The 13,832-nt window shown below is 44.1% G+C and overlaps 1 protein-coding gene across 6 annotated transcripts in view; it reads right to left on the bottom strand.

Annotated features, from left to right (window-relative positions):
* Positions 1-13,832, bottom strand: part of CSGALNACT1 (chondroitin sulfate N-acetylgalactosaminyltransferase 1) — a 335,010-nt gene that overhangs the window by 303,538 nt on the left and 17,640 nt on the right. The gene's annotated exons all lie outside the window — the stretch shown is intronic.

Raw genomic sequence — 13,832 nt, 5'->3', positions numbered from 1 at the left:
CCCCACCTAGCAGAGAGCCCAATGCGGGACTCGATCCCAGGACCCTGAGATCATGACCCGAGGCGAAGGCAGAGGCTTAACCCACTGAGCCACCCAGGCGCCCTATTCACACACTATTTTTAAAAGCACCACAGCCCGCTGGGAATGGGCCACAAGTTCACCAGGCCAGGCCTGACAGAGGGCAATGTGAGAGGCGTAAATCCCACCTCACCCTCGAAGCTGACAACTGTCGCTGGCTCTCACAGCCATCTTCCTCAGTCTGCACCTTTCTCTGGAGGCCCCGGGGGCTTCCTTGTAAACAACACCCTGGAGACCACAACCCTAGTCCTCCAGATGCTCGAGTTCACCAGCCCTCTGCTTCTGCCTCCCCAATGCCACACACACTAAAGGGTTCTAATCCAAAAACTAGGGAAAGCACCATTTTCACTCTGCAATCAGTAACCACGAAAATATTTTACCTTAAACACACAGGCTGTAACAAGTCAACAAAATTCTGTTTATCACCCAAAAGGTTAAATTTGAAAAGAGCAATGTCTTCTTACTGCATCACATAGTCAAAAAATATCATGCGTTACATTGAAAACACATTTATATCTAATGAGCTGGACTACATATGCAAATTAAGATATGCTAATTGGCTTTAGCTGTTTCTTTTACATAAAGTCAGTATTTTTATGGATCATTAAATGTATCCCTTAGCATATTAATTTCAAAAGAAAAATTAATAGCTATAAAAATAAATTCCCTGGCACAACCAATATAAAGATTTAAGACTAAAACTGTTGCTGTAATAGAGTATCTCTACATGCTGGCTTCCAACACACAGTAAGTCTTCAAGAAAAAATAAAATTTGTACCAAATTCTTCTCTGTGTATGATTTACAGCTGGGTGACCGAATCTGGTTTAAGTGCTTACCTTGGAATCCTTACATTTCAAATGGTTTTAGGTAAGTATTTATCCCTTTTTTTATAATTAGATGAGAAAAAGAATACGAAAGCCAAGAAGGCAGCAAAACGAACCAGGCCTCGAGGCCCGTTGGCTGCTCTCTCCCAGGAACGGACACAGCAGTGTGTGGGGCACAGGGAGGGGCTCAGCGAGCATTCTTAGAGAAAGGGTTGAATGAATGAGCTATTTGCAGTGACTCATGAGGCCTTTAGCTAATTACATTTCTTAAACACTACTATGTACCAAGGACCCTAAAATGGAGGTGGTCTCCTCAATTCACAGATAAGAAAACTGAGGCCCAGCAAGCTCAAGTGATATGCCCAAGGTCGAGCTATAAGGGAGGAAGCCAAGATGCAAACACGGGTGTGGCCACAAAACACCATCCGCAGGTCACTGCCCTCTCCCCGTCACTCTCAGGGGCAGTTACTGGGGCAGTGTGCAGACATGAGGGTGGGGCCACCAGGTACAGCCTGGCCAACCTTCCCACAGGAGGCTGCTCGGCTCTTAGAATTCAGCGCAGTCCAGAGACGTGGTGGGACACCGCCTTGCACACCCAGAAGTCCGATTAAAGCAGCAAGGGCGGAGCCCTCAAGTCCACAGAGCTGGCCATGATTGGAGCCCCAGTTCTTCTGCAATGGGAAACGTGATCACAGGGACCAGAGTATTTTCCCAAATAGCAAGATCTGTGATACGGGGAGCCAAGTAATCATCAGAATGCTGCTGGGGAAACCAGGACAAGAGTGGGTGCTGTCATTGTAACCCATATTTCCAGAGCAATTAGACTATAGATTTCGTTGGCTGTCACTACCTGCCACAAATCTGTGCTCTGGGGACAAAGTATAAAGAGGCAGTTCCAATGTCTGTCTCAAGAGTTTCCCTTTTCGGGACACCTGGGTGGCTCAGTTGGTTAAGCAGCTGCCTTCGGCTCGGGTCGTGATCCCGGCGTCCTGGGATCGAGTCCCACATCGGGCTCCTTGCCCCGCAGGGAGCCTGCTTCTCCCTCTGCCACTCTGTCTGCCTGTGCTCGCTCGCTCTCTTTCTCTCTGACAAATAAATAAATAAAATCTTTAAAAAAGAAAAAAGAGTCTCCCTTTTCAAGGTCTCCATCTGAGACCAAGCCTCTTCTATTCCCATGGGCTACATGTTAGCTGAAGTCCTGGGAACTCTTCACCTCTTTAAAGACACAGCTTTCTGGACTCTGACCTGAAGGCCCAACAAGTGGCTATCAAAATTTAAGACCAATTCTTATTTCCCTTATTTTCATTTTCTTATATTTGGGAGGACTTTAGCATAAGCCTATAAAACTGAAAACATCTTCATACGTGTATGTGTTTAATATTTTCAACACACTAATGAAAGACAAGTTTGCCAATGACAAAAAAACCCCGATCGTTAGTGCTCTGTATTAGCTACGTGGTATGTCACAGCATTTTCATGCTAACCAACTACCAGCTAAAATTCTGGAAAAGAATACATGTTTATCTCAAACCTCAAAGGCAGGTGACTTTGTTGGTTCTCAGGTTAGCAAGAGTAAAAAAAATAATAAAATGGAATTTATAAAAACTAACCACCAACAAGTAGATGCTGCTGGGATACATGAGAGAGTGAACACGGGGCAGGAAGTCAGTCATGCTTCCAGGGTACAGAGGTTATGATTATTAGCTCCTCCCACACTGTGTGACATTCTTTTTGGAAAAAGTACCTCTTTTGAGAAGCTCATAATTAAGCTTAATGATGTACCTTCACTATTTAACGATACTCCACATGAGAAAATTCTATAAACACTTCGGGAAATTCAAGTGGCTATATTATGATCTGTAAACAGTCTTGGTCCCAAATTCTAATGAAAATAAAGACAGTTGGTTTGAAATAGAGCTGTGACCTATATAATTCCACTCTTAACCAAAGCGTCTCTCTTTAAAGGGTAAGAGGTTTTTCCTATCCATAGAAGTACTAACACACTAACATTTATTTTAGGGAATGGGCTTTAAATATCCCATTTCTAAAACCCTACAATGTTCTGGCTTTGGGGTGTATTTGTGCCTAAATTCCCCCCGCAACGTGGACATTCTGCGTGAAGCCTCCCTGGGGCTTCCCCATTTCCAGTCACCTGAGCAAGGCTCACTCAGGGAGCCAAGACCGTCCAGCAGCATGCTTGTACTCATTTCCTGTGGCTGCTGTGACAAATCACCTCCACCTTCGTGGCTTGAAACAACACAAACTGACTCTCTCTCTCTCTCTTTTTTTTTTAAGATTTTATTTATTTATTTGACAGACAGAGATCACAAGTAGGCAGAGAGGCAGGCAGAGAGAGAGAGAGGAGGAAGCAGGCTCCCGGCTGAGCAGAGAACCCAATGCAGGGCTCGATCCCAGGACCCTGAGATCATGACCTGAGCTGAAGGCAGAGGCTTTAACCCACTGAGCCACCCAGGCGCCCCACAAATTGACTCTCTTACAGTTCTGTTGGTCAGAAGTCCAAAACAGGTCTCATGGGGCTGAATCAATGTGTCAGCCAGGCTGCCTTCCTTCTGGAACACAGGGAAGAATCCATTTCTTCCCCTTTTCCATTTCCAGAAGCCACCTTCTTTCTTTGGCTAGTGGCTCCTTCTTCCATTTTCAAAGCCAGCAAGAGCTGCTTGAGTGTTTCTCCCGCTGCACCAGTCGGGTTCTGTTTTCCTCATCACATCTCCTTCTCTGACTCTTTAAGGCTAGTGATTACACAGGCCCCGCCCAGATAATCCAGAGCAATCTCCCCATCTCAAGGTCCTTAATCCTGATCACATCTGCAAAACTCTTTGCAGGAACGTACTCACAGATTCCAGCACGTGGCCACCTTTTGGAAGCTGTTATTCTGCCTACCTCGACAGCCTCAAACAATAAATACGACTGAGAATATGCAATGAAGGTGGAGGGAGTTCAAAACAAGGCACAGATAGAACTATCCTAGGAGCTCAGGTGTTCCAGGTTCCACAGCCTTGTGGGCTGTCTGTGTGTCGTGCCTGTGTCACGATCTTTCAGGGAGGTCAGAGGGCTGGCATGGGCCGGGGGAGAATGAAGGGGGGAGGGTGCCCCACATACCCTTTTTCAGATCTCCAGGCTCACCCTACGTGAGCAGGGAGCTTTACCCACAGCCTGTCTCCGACCTCTGGGGCCTCTGACGGGGCTTCCTCATGGTCGTCTGACACGTAAACTCCAACCTTGCTTTTGCCCATCCCTCCATCAACTCACGACTGCTGCTGTTTAATTTGACCCTGATTTCATTCTTACCCAATAAGCACCTTAGATCCAGATCAAGCAGTTTTCCTTGGACAGTCTGAGTTACTGTCCATTTTCAAAAGGGTGGAGAACTCCAAGGTGCTAACGCTTCCTGTCGGCTGCCCCAAAAACAAGAGAGTCTCCAGCTTGGCTTCAGAAGGCAGCTCAATAAATAAGACAGACCCCAAGACAAGCCACCAAGAGACCTGGATTTTTTCAAAGACTCTGTGGCCATTAGGGAAAGTCATGGGGCCTCAAATTTCTCAACAAAATGTTAGTAATCCTGCCTGAATTGCCTATATGTTAGAAAGCATATGGGGGCGCCTGAGTGGCTCCACCAGTTAAGCATCCAACTCTTGATTTCAGCTCAGGACAAGATCTCAGGGTGATGAGATTGAGCCTCACATCAGGCTTCATTCTGGGCATGGAGCCTGCTTAAGATTTGCTCCCTTCCTTACCAAACCCCTCAAAAAAAAGCATATGAACAAGACATATTTGGATTTTAAAAAGTATTATAAATAGTTACAAACTTTAAGATAAATGAAAAGTAAATTTTAATGCAACAGTATTCTGGACCTTTAATAAATGAAATAGCCCTCTGGTCTTAAAATGATGCACAATTTTTTAAAAAGTTTTTAAGACAGAAAAAATTATTAACTACCTTAATAAATATGGAACATCCATGCAATCTAATATTATCTAGCTACTTTCGTAAAATGGAAAAAATACTTATATTTCAAAAGGGTATAAAGTTATATAAACAATATGTAAAATGTATAATGAGACAAACATTGGCAGAAACTTCGTCTAGACAGCAAGCGTGTCAGTCAGAGATCTTTAAATGCAAACAACAGGGACCAATTCTGACTAACTTGAGCAAAGTGGGTTTTATTACCATTCTGGGAGCTCAGGAGATTGAAAGCTTGAACACCAAGCTTGTACGTGAGGACGAAGGCCACTGGTAGACTTGCAGGTTCTGATCCAGGTGCTACCACCAGAAATAAATGCACTCCAGCATTTTTAATCTCCTTGTCACTCTCCTCAAATCGTTGGGAAGAAAGGGTCTACGGACCCAGCCTGGGTCACACACCTACCCCCAGAGCTAGGGGAGGGCAAAGATACCTGCTTTTCAATCCCATGAGACACCATCCTAAGAGATGGAATCCCCCAAAGGAAATCAAAGGGTTTATGGGAAGGAATGGACAATGGACAGCTTGAAATAAAAAGTCCACTTCAGTGGAATTAGGAGTGACTTTTTTCTCTTGTTTTAAATATTTCCCTTACTTTCTGAGTTTCTTATGGTGATGATGTATTATTTATCAAGATAATTATGTTCTTTTTTCCACATACAGTAGAGACTCTTGGTTGTCTCTGTTGAAGACTCTCTTCTCCCCTTTCTCCTAAAACCCTGGCTAGACCACGTATCCCATATTTCCCTGCAGGTGGGTGTGGCCACGTGACCAAGGTAGGGGTGACTAAGTTCTCTTCAAGAAGAAGATGGGCAGAAGTCCTGCATGCCACGCTTGGGCCTAGGAAGCCTGAGGGCAGAAGCTATGCCAGCCCCTCCACACTCTCCTCCCCTTCCCAAAGGGTAGAATCTGAGTGCCGCCACCACCCAGCTCCCATCGTATACATGATAAGGTCCCAAAGACGAAGGAGCAATGACCTGGAAAGAATCTGGGTCATTGACGGACTCCATGTAGCAAAATTTCCCTGCGTACCGGGAATGCTCCCCTGAGACCCTATGAGAGGGAAATAAAAACTTATATTTCCTAAGCCACTAAAATGATTGTAGAGTCTCTTTGTTGTAACCTCCTGGCCTTCTCCTAATTAATTCAGTGGGAACAAGATGTCACTAGGAGGGTGACAGCAACTCAACTAGCTGTGCTCTAGGAGGCTCCATCAAGTAGTGGTTCAAGTCTACGCTCAGGACAGGCGGCCAGAGTTCAAACCTGGGCTCCCGCATGAACTAGAGGCACAGCCTGGTGAGTTACTCAGCCAGTCAACGCCTCAGCTTCGTCCTCTGTAAGATGAAGCCCATGCGCCCGCCTCAGAGCACCACTGTGAGGAGTAAGGGAATGAGTCTGTGTAAAACACAACAATGACCAGCACAAAGGAATATAGAAATCATTACAATTTCTACATTATTTCAAAAAAAGCACTTTCGGGGCACCTAAGTGGCTCAGTGGGTTAAGCCTCCGCCTTCGGCTCAGGTCATTATCCCAGGGTCCTGGGATCGAGCCCCACATTGGGCTCTCTGATCAGCGGGGAGCCTGCTTTCCTGCCCCCCCCACGCCGCTTGCCTCTCTGCCTACTTGTGATCTCTCTCTCTTTCTGTCTGTCAAATAAATAAATAAATCTTTAAAAAAAAAATTTTTTTTTAAAGCACACTTTCATTTTTTACAGCTGTATTTCAGGTATTTGACTTAGAGAAACTTAACACGGCTACTCGTCAGCCCTCCAAATGAAACGTGAACGAGGACGAAGGCTCAAATACCGAGCATTCTTTCTGCGTATAACAAGAATTATCAGTGCATCGCGAGAACCATCTATTTAAGAAACCTGAAGAAATGCCTAAACACATCGGTGTGGGCTGAAGATAGAGACTTATTCGAAATTCTTCTGTGTCGGGGTTCTGGGAGTTGAGGTGGGGACTTTTCCACCTTATTTGCACAGGCTCGTTCTGATCTGAGTCCACACACACACACACCCTCATTGAGTTCGAGGCCACACGCTAGCTCTACATCTCAGCCTACGATTTATGCAGTCATGGAATAAAGTGCTATTCATTCAGCGCAGGGCCACGCTGCCGCCGCATAAAAAGGTGGCTTGTTAATTCATTTCTCAAGTTTTAATACTTTCTTACAATTTCTACCAAAAAATTCTGGAATGTTTTGAGGTGTGTGTGACTGCACTGTGGAAAAAAATTAACCCTTTCCTTGATCCCAGGAGACTTGACCAACCTTGAACTTGGGTCTTTCCAGAAGGTGAAGTAAAAAATTGAACTAAAACTGTCCTTTAAGCAAGTCCCCAGGTTCCTGAGGAGTTACGGGTTACAAATGTCATGTTACTAAATGAGTTTACCAAGGGAAAATTTTTAACGGCTCCTTCTCTTTTTGAAACTGAGTGTATTTCCCCAAGGCAATTAACACAAATTTCCTCTATTCCTTTTTACAAAATATCCCATGGATGTTTCCATCACGGTAGAAGCCAGTTAAATTCGACCTATGGGATTCCGCTAAGTGTGAGCTGAAATGTACCACTGTCACAAGGAAGGAAAGTAATATCTTTTGAAAACTAATGCACACACTCGGAAGCCTCTGGGCTATTAAACCAAGGGAATTAAATAACACAAAATAACACACAGAGGTGAAGAGGAGTCTCTGCTCCTTGATTCATGTGTGTGTTTGCCTGCTTGCTTGTCACATCACTGGGTGCATATTTCCAGAGAGTACTTATGTGCAGACTGATACCCATTCCTGTCCACTTTTCTTTTTGCCTCTAAGGGGAAGAACGGAGGACGGATGGGTAGAAACTATGGAAAACTTTCCAGCTGAGCCACCCAGATTCAGAATGGACTGCCTTGTAAAGCTGGGGTTTGCTGCTCCCAGAAGTATTCAGACTGGACAACCCAGGGTGCTGAGGAGAGACTTCTGTATCTGAGAGCTAGCCAGCTAGCTATGCCGGATACAGGCTCCCTTCACCTTGGAGGGCGGAGGGCCTTACCAACCCAAACTGACGGGCTTCCATTCCTTTCTCTTCAAGCTAGCACTGTTTTTCTCCTCAGCCACCCAGCCCAGGAACAACCCCCTGCAGGAGGCCGGGGTACATCCCTAAGTATGTGAAGGGAAGACCTTCCCCCCTTCCTTGTCTTCTGTCTTGACCACACAGAGAAGGGGGATCCCACACTACCCAGGGCCTGGGCCTCCTTCCTCACTCCATAGCAGTGAGGAAGAAGAGCTGAACTGGGTCCCAGGAAGAAGTCCCCAACATTCTGCACTTGGGGAAATGACATCATTTTCATCCCCCGACATCCTTCAACTCCCTGGAGGGAGCTCAGATGATGTGAGCAGGCCTGGGGGGCTGATGTCACTGCTGTCCCCTGTGTGCAGAGGGGGAAACCTCACAGTGGGGGGGGAGGGGGGGCTGGGGAAGGCTACCAGACCGGAGACCTCCTAGATGAACCCTTCCAAGCCTTCCTGATGGCAGCCACAGAATACGTAGCGATCCCCCAGCCCGCAATCCCACCTCTCATCTGCTGTGGTTCCAGAAAAGCTGAAAGCCCCTTCCTTGAGAAATGCAAGGTCAAAAGCACACTGAGGGTCGTCACCCTCCCTTCTCCAGACCCACAACTGCACCATTCCCATATCTGAATGCTCCCAACCAAGCAAAGGATTATGAAAACCCAGGACAGAACTACTAGGTCACGGGACATGTGGCTCCAGGCACAGCCCCCGGCAGGCTGTGGAGGGTTTTGAAAATCCAGTCACTAAGAATTTGCAAAGTGGAGGACTTCCAATCAAATTGCGAATAGAGAAACTGCTTATGCTAGATGACTGGAAATGTTCCGCATTGTTAAACTTTTATCACGTCCATGCTGAGGGTGGAGTTACAATGTTGAAGTGGGCTGCTGTTCTGAATGGACTTTACCCCATCAAAAAGGTGGGGGATGGGGGAACGAGCAAAAAGTAAAATGTGTAAGGTGGACCCACAGGAGGGAATAACTAGGTCATTGCTCTGAGCTGACGACCGACCATCCTTGTGTGCAGAGCCTTGGCAACTGTCCCTCCCAGGCCCAGCCAGTGACTAGAGCAGCATAAGTCTAGTCTAGTCTAGTCCCCAGTAAGAGTGACAGCCCACCCGGCCATGGAGTGTTCGGACGGATTCTGATCATCCCTCTGATGTATTCCTAGAGCAGCATGTCCTTTAAATTCCTGGTATTTATTTGTCAATAACAGTGAAGGAATTCTTGTGTTCCATCATTCTAACCATCCTGCAAACCACACCCTAACTGCCGCCGGCCAGAACGTCCTTGCTAACTGGGAACCTCGGTTCCCAAGTCAGCTGAAACCAGCCCTCACGCTCCACACTCAGACAGACGGGAACTTGGCCTCATGCATTCTTTGTGCCACCAGGACACATTCTGGAGCTCGGGGGGACTTTGAACAGATAGCCCTGAGAGGAGGAGCAGAACACCTGGAAACATCCTCGTACTAACCCTGCCGAGTGTCCACCCTGGGATTAGGGAGGGTGGAAAAGTGGAAAGCCTTCCTTACGGGAGGAAATTGTCACCTCTCTCAAGATGGGGGTTTGTGACACACCATTTTACGACTTAAAGACCAGGGAACATGGGATGCCACCTTTCCATAAGAAATTCCTACAGACCAAGAGCAGTTCTCCAGCCTTTGAGTCTCAGAATCCCTTTGCACCATTAAAAATCACTCAGGACCCCGGAGAGCTTTTGTTTATGTAGACTTCACTTATCAACATTCACCAGATTAAAATGGAGAATGTCTGAAACTATTACTTTGAAAATAAACTCATTACACAACAACATAAATAGCATATTTTAGTGAAAATTCTCTAAGAAGAAAAAGAAATTCCATCAGGCTAGCTAGAACATAGTGCCTCAAACTATCTTGTGATAAAAATAAGCTTAATAGTGGTTAAGATGATAAATTTTTTTGTTACGTATATTTTACCACAATATAAAAAAAAAACCTCTTGCTTAGGCTTTAATTCTTAATCAACACACAACAGATATTTACCTGTCAACATCCTCTATAATTTTATATTAAGAATTTCTTTTAAATTATTGCCATGGTGAATAGTTCAGAAAATAAATTAAAATGTTGAGTCAAATAATAACCAAGTTGTTAGGACATGCCACAGTTCTACCTTTGGAATTCAATTCTGTATGGCTTTAGAGTTTTATTCTCTGTAAGGCATGGATAGCGCACAGAAAACAAGATGGTTTCTTTTTAAAAGTGTCTTTTGCCAAACCCTTTCTTACAATCCATTCTCAACCTCCCAAGTTACGAGAATCAGGTCATGTAAGCTAACATTACAATCTGGATCAACCGAGCTTGACTCAGATCTCCCTTTTCTAGAAACTAGTGTGCTAAAAAGGACATGTTTTCAAATAAACTACTACCATGGCTAATTGTATTCTTCCTACTGCCTTTGATGGGTATGAACTAACAAATCTGCACTCAAAAAGACTCTTTTTAATTTCCTAAAGTAAAAAAGCAGAGAGTTTTTAAGAGTGTCTCTACAGGACACACCAGTTTAAGATCAATAATTGTCTATTGTGGTTAACCCTATTTGTCAGCTGCCATAAAACATGTCCCAGAACTAGCTGCTGGGCTCAAGTACCATCTCTTGAAAACCAGAACGTGAAAGCAAATCCTAACGGGCCAGTGGTTGACATTTCATTTCACTTAGATACTAAATTTCCCTGACCCTGAAATTAGAATCAAAAGCAGCTGTGTCTTTACGTGGTCTCCCCCCAGCATCAGGACAATGCAGGGCACATAGCAAAGGCTTGATGAGCACGTGTTAAAAGAATAAACAAAAATAACGTCAAGGTTCAAGAGTTCACAATAGATATCAAAAGCAAGAAGTATTCACAGAGGCTTTACTTTTGGCAATAGACCAAGTTGCAAAAAAGTTACATATGTGGATCTTTATAAATTATGTCACTGTGAAACACACTACCTCACTGTATGAATTGCAATCTGTATACCCATGTATTACTGCAGCCTATGAAGAAAAGTTTGGTGACATAACTTTGACCGTACTGGATTTGTTGTTGTTCTTAATTTGCTCTTTCTGAAAGTAGATCATGTAGACATCTCAAATTCATTTTGGAAGTATTAAGAGGATATAATAGTAATAACTAGAAAGGGAAGTACCTGTACTTTCAAACGATTATACTTCTTAACCCCCACTATACTGACATATTGGGGAATGGGGTAGCAGCGAAAGAGGATTTCTGAGGATTAATCACAGAATTTGACAAAAAGTAGAACATCTGGACAGAACTGGGGAAATCAGGCCGGGCGAGCCTGTCAAACTCACTGTTTTCTCTTCCTTTTGTTTCACATGGCAGTGCTTCCTATGGAAGGTGTCCAGTAAATCTGACTTAAGTTAAAACAATCCTATCCATATATTCTAAATACACAGTTTTACAAAGCATTCTTGTCAACTTGGAATATGCTCCTTACAGCATGTTACCATCACAAGATCGCATCTAAAGGCCACGCTCTACCAATGGTCAATGTGAAATTCTATTTAAGCGTAAAATAGATTCTATTATTTCTCACTTCAAAGACCTGTACTTTCCATTATTAAGAATAAATCAGTTCCCTGTCCAAGATAACCACCAAGTCAGACTCCACTGTCTCAAGCTTTCTGATTGAGGAGTCAGCAGCTGTGTGACACACGATGTTTTATATCGATATGGATTTTCACTAACCTCCTCCTCAATTTCTAAAAAAGACTTTTCATCTTTAACAGAGGAAATGCATAAGGGAGTGTGTGTGCTGAGAGGTTTACGTCCTTCTGCTGAGAGAGGAACACCACATGCTAATCTATGCATGCTTTTCCACACATGTGGAATTCAGCTAACGCACATGCTCAGCTTTTGCAAATGAGATTCAAAGAAACAGATACTTTTTGAGATAGGGAAAATTCTTTTTTTTTCACTCATCAATGTATTTTAATCATATTTTCACATCAGTAATCATCTATATCATCATTTTTAAGGACTTCTAATAATTCCTTTCTCAGGAGGTACCATAATGTTTTAATCATTTCCTATTGATTGATATTTAGAATTTTTTTCTATAGATAAGGCTCCAATGAACATGATTTACCTATATATTTTTTTGTTTCTATTTAAATTCCTGTTAGTGGACATGCAGTGTAATATTAGCCTCAGGTGCACTATGTAGTGATTCCACACTTCCACACAACACCTGAAGCTCATCACAAGAGCCCTTCTTAATCCCCATCACCTACTTCACCCATCTCCCACACACCTCTCCTACCTTACACTTGTATCTTTACATACCAGTCTGATACTCTCCTAAGAATAAACCCTTATAAGCAGACTTACTAGGTTAGAGTATGCATTTTTTTTCAGTATAATTGACATATAACATTATATTCATTTCAGGTGTACAATGTAATTGATTCTATATTTGTATATATTACAAAATGATCACCACAGTGAATCTGCTTGACATCCATTACCAGTTACAAAATAAGAAAAACTTAAATATGGTCTGGGTATTAGGTGATTTTAAAGGCTGATTATTAATTTTTTAGGTATGGAAAAGGCATAGTGGTTATGTATGATAAAAATCTTATTGGGGCACCTGCGTGTCTAAGTGGGTTAAAGCCTCTGCCTTAGGCTCAGGTTGTGATCCCAGCGTCCTGGGATCGAGCCCCGAATCGGCCTCTCTGCTCCACAGGGAGCCTGCTTCCCCCTCTCTCTCTCTGCCTGCCTCTCTGCCTACTTGCGATTTCTGTCTGTCAAATAAATAAATAAAATCTTCAAAAAAAATCTTATCAAGTTGAAATTCATATACTATTCAGGGGTATATTTTCCCTTTCCTACTCAAGGGAAATTCTAGCAGGCCCCATAATTCTCTGCCACTTCCAGGTAACAAAGTCCTGAATTTAGTTGAAATCACAAAACACAATTGTGATTCAGGAAATGAAATGTAAAGGTCGATATATTAACGGACCCTTTCAGTAAGGCAAAAAAAAAAAAAAAGACTTCTTGCTCCACCCCATGCCCCTGCTAGGATGTGTATAGGCAGCTGCCAGCCTCTATCTTTTCAAACCACTTCCTGCCCTGCTTGCTAGCTGCTGTTACTTGACGCAACTGCCATTAAAATAAAGTGCTGGGGCCGCTGCTGCCTCCCAATACCCAGTAGCCCCTCTGAATCCCAACTTTAAGCTGGGTCCGTTGCTGCCCCACAACAAACTTGGATTTCTTGGCTTCACTCAGAGCAAGGTGTGAACCTGTGACGGAACTCTGGTTAATGAAATACAGGTGAAAATGATGGGGGTATACTGTGAAAGGATCCTTAAAAGAGATAGGGCAGCAGACCTTTCCTCTGCCCTTCCTCTCCTCCAGCTGCCTGGAACATGACGTGATGGCTGGAGCTTTAGCAGCTCCCCCAACCATGAGCCTGAGGACACAGGGCCATGGGAGCGGCGAACTAGGAGGCTTGTTCCTACTAACTGTGTGGAGCCACCATCCTTTCCACAAATTGCCTATGTCCTGATTTACTCTACATAAGAGAGAAATAGACTTCTATTTTGTGTTACCATTGTTCTTTCATTTATATGCAGGCAAATGTACCCTCACCAGCACAGAGGGCTTCACAATCTCTGAACCAGTAGCTACTTAAACCTGACTCCCTGTCCCTTATGGGTAGTTTTGTGGGTTCTCCAGGGGCTCCCCTCAAAATCCTTGTGATGTAAATGATGCATTCAAGTCCTTCATTTGCCACCCCCAGCCAAGCCCCTAAAATTCACTTGATAATCTCTCTGCTGACTGTGCCACTTGCTCGAACGGCTCCTGGCTGGCTCTCCATCCCTGCATGGGCCGCATCTGG

The sequence above is a fragment of the Martes martes genome (genome assembly GCF_963455335.1).
Source record: "Martes martes genome assembly, chromosome: 2".
Classification (NCBI taxonomy): Eukaryota; Metazoa; Chordata; class Mammalia; order Carnivora; family Mustelidae; genus Martes; species Martes martes.
The sequence above is the reverse complement of the archived record's forward strand: the minus strand, read 5'-3'. Positions and strand labels throughout refer to the sequence as shown.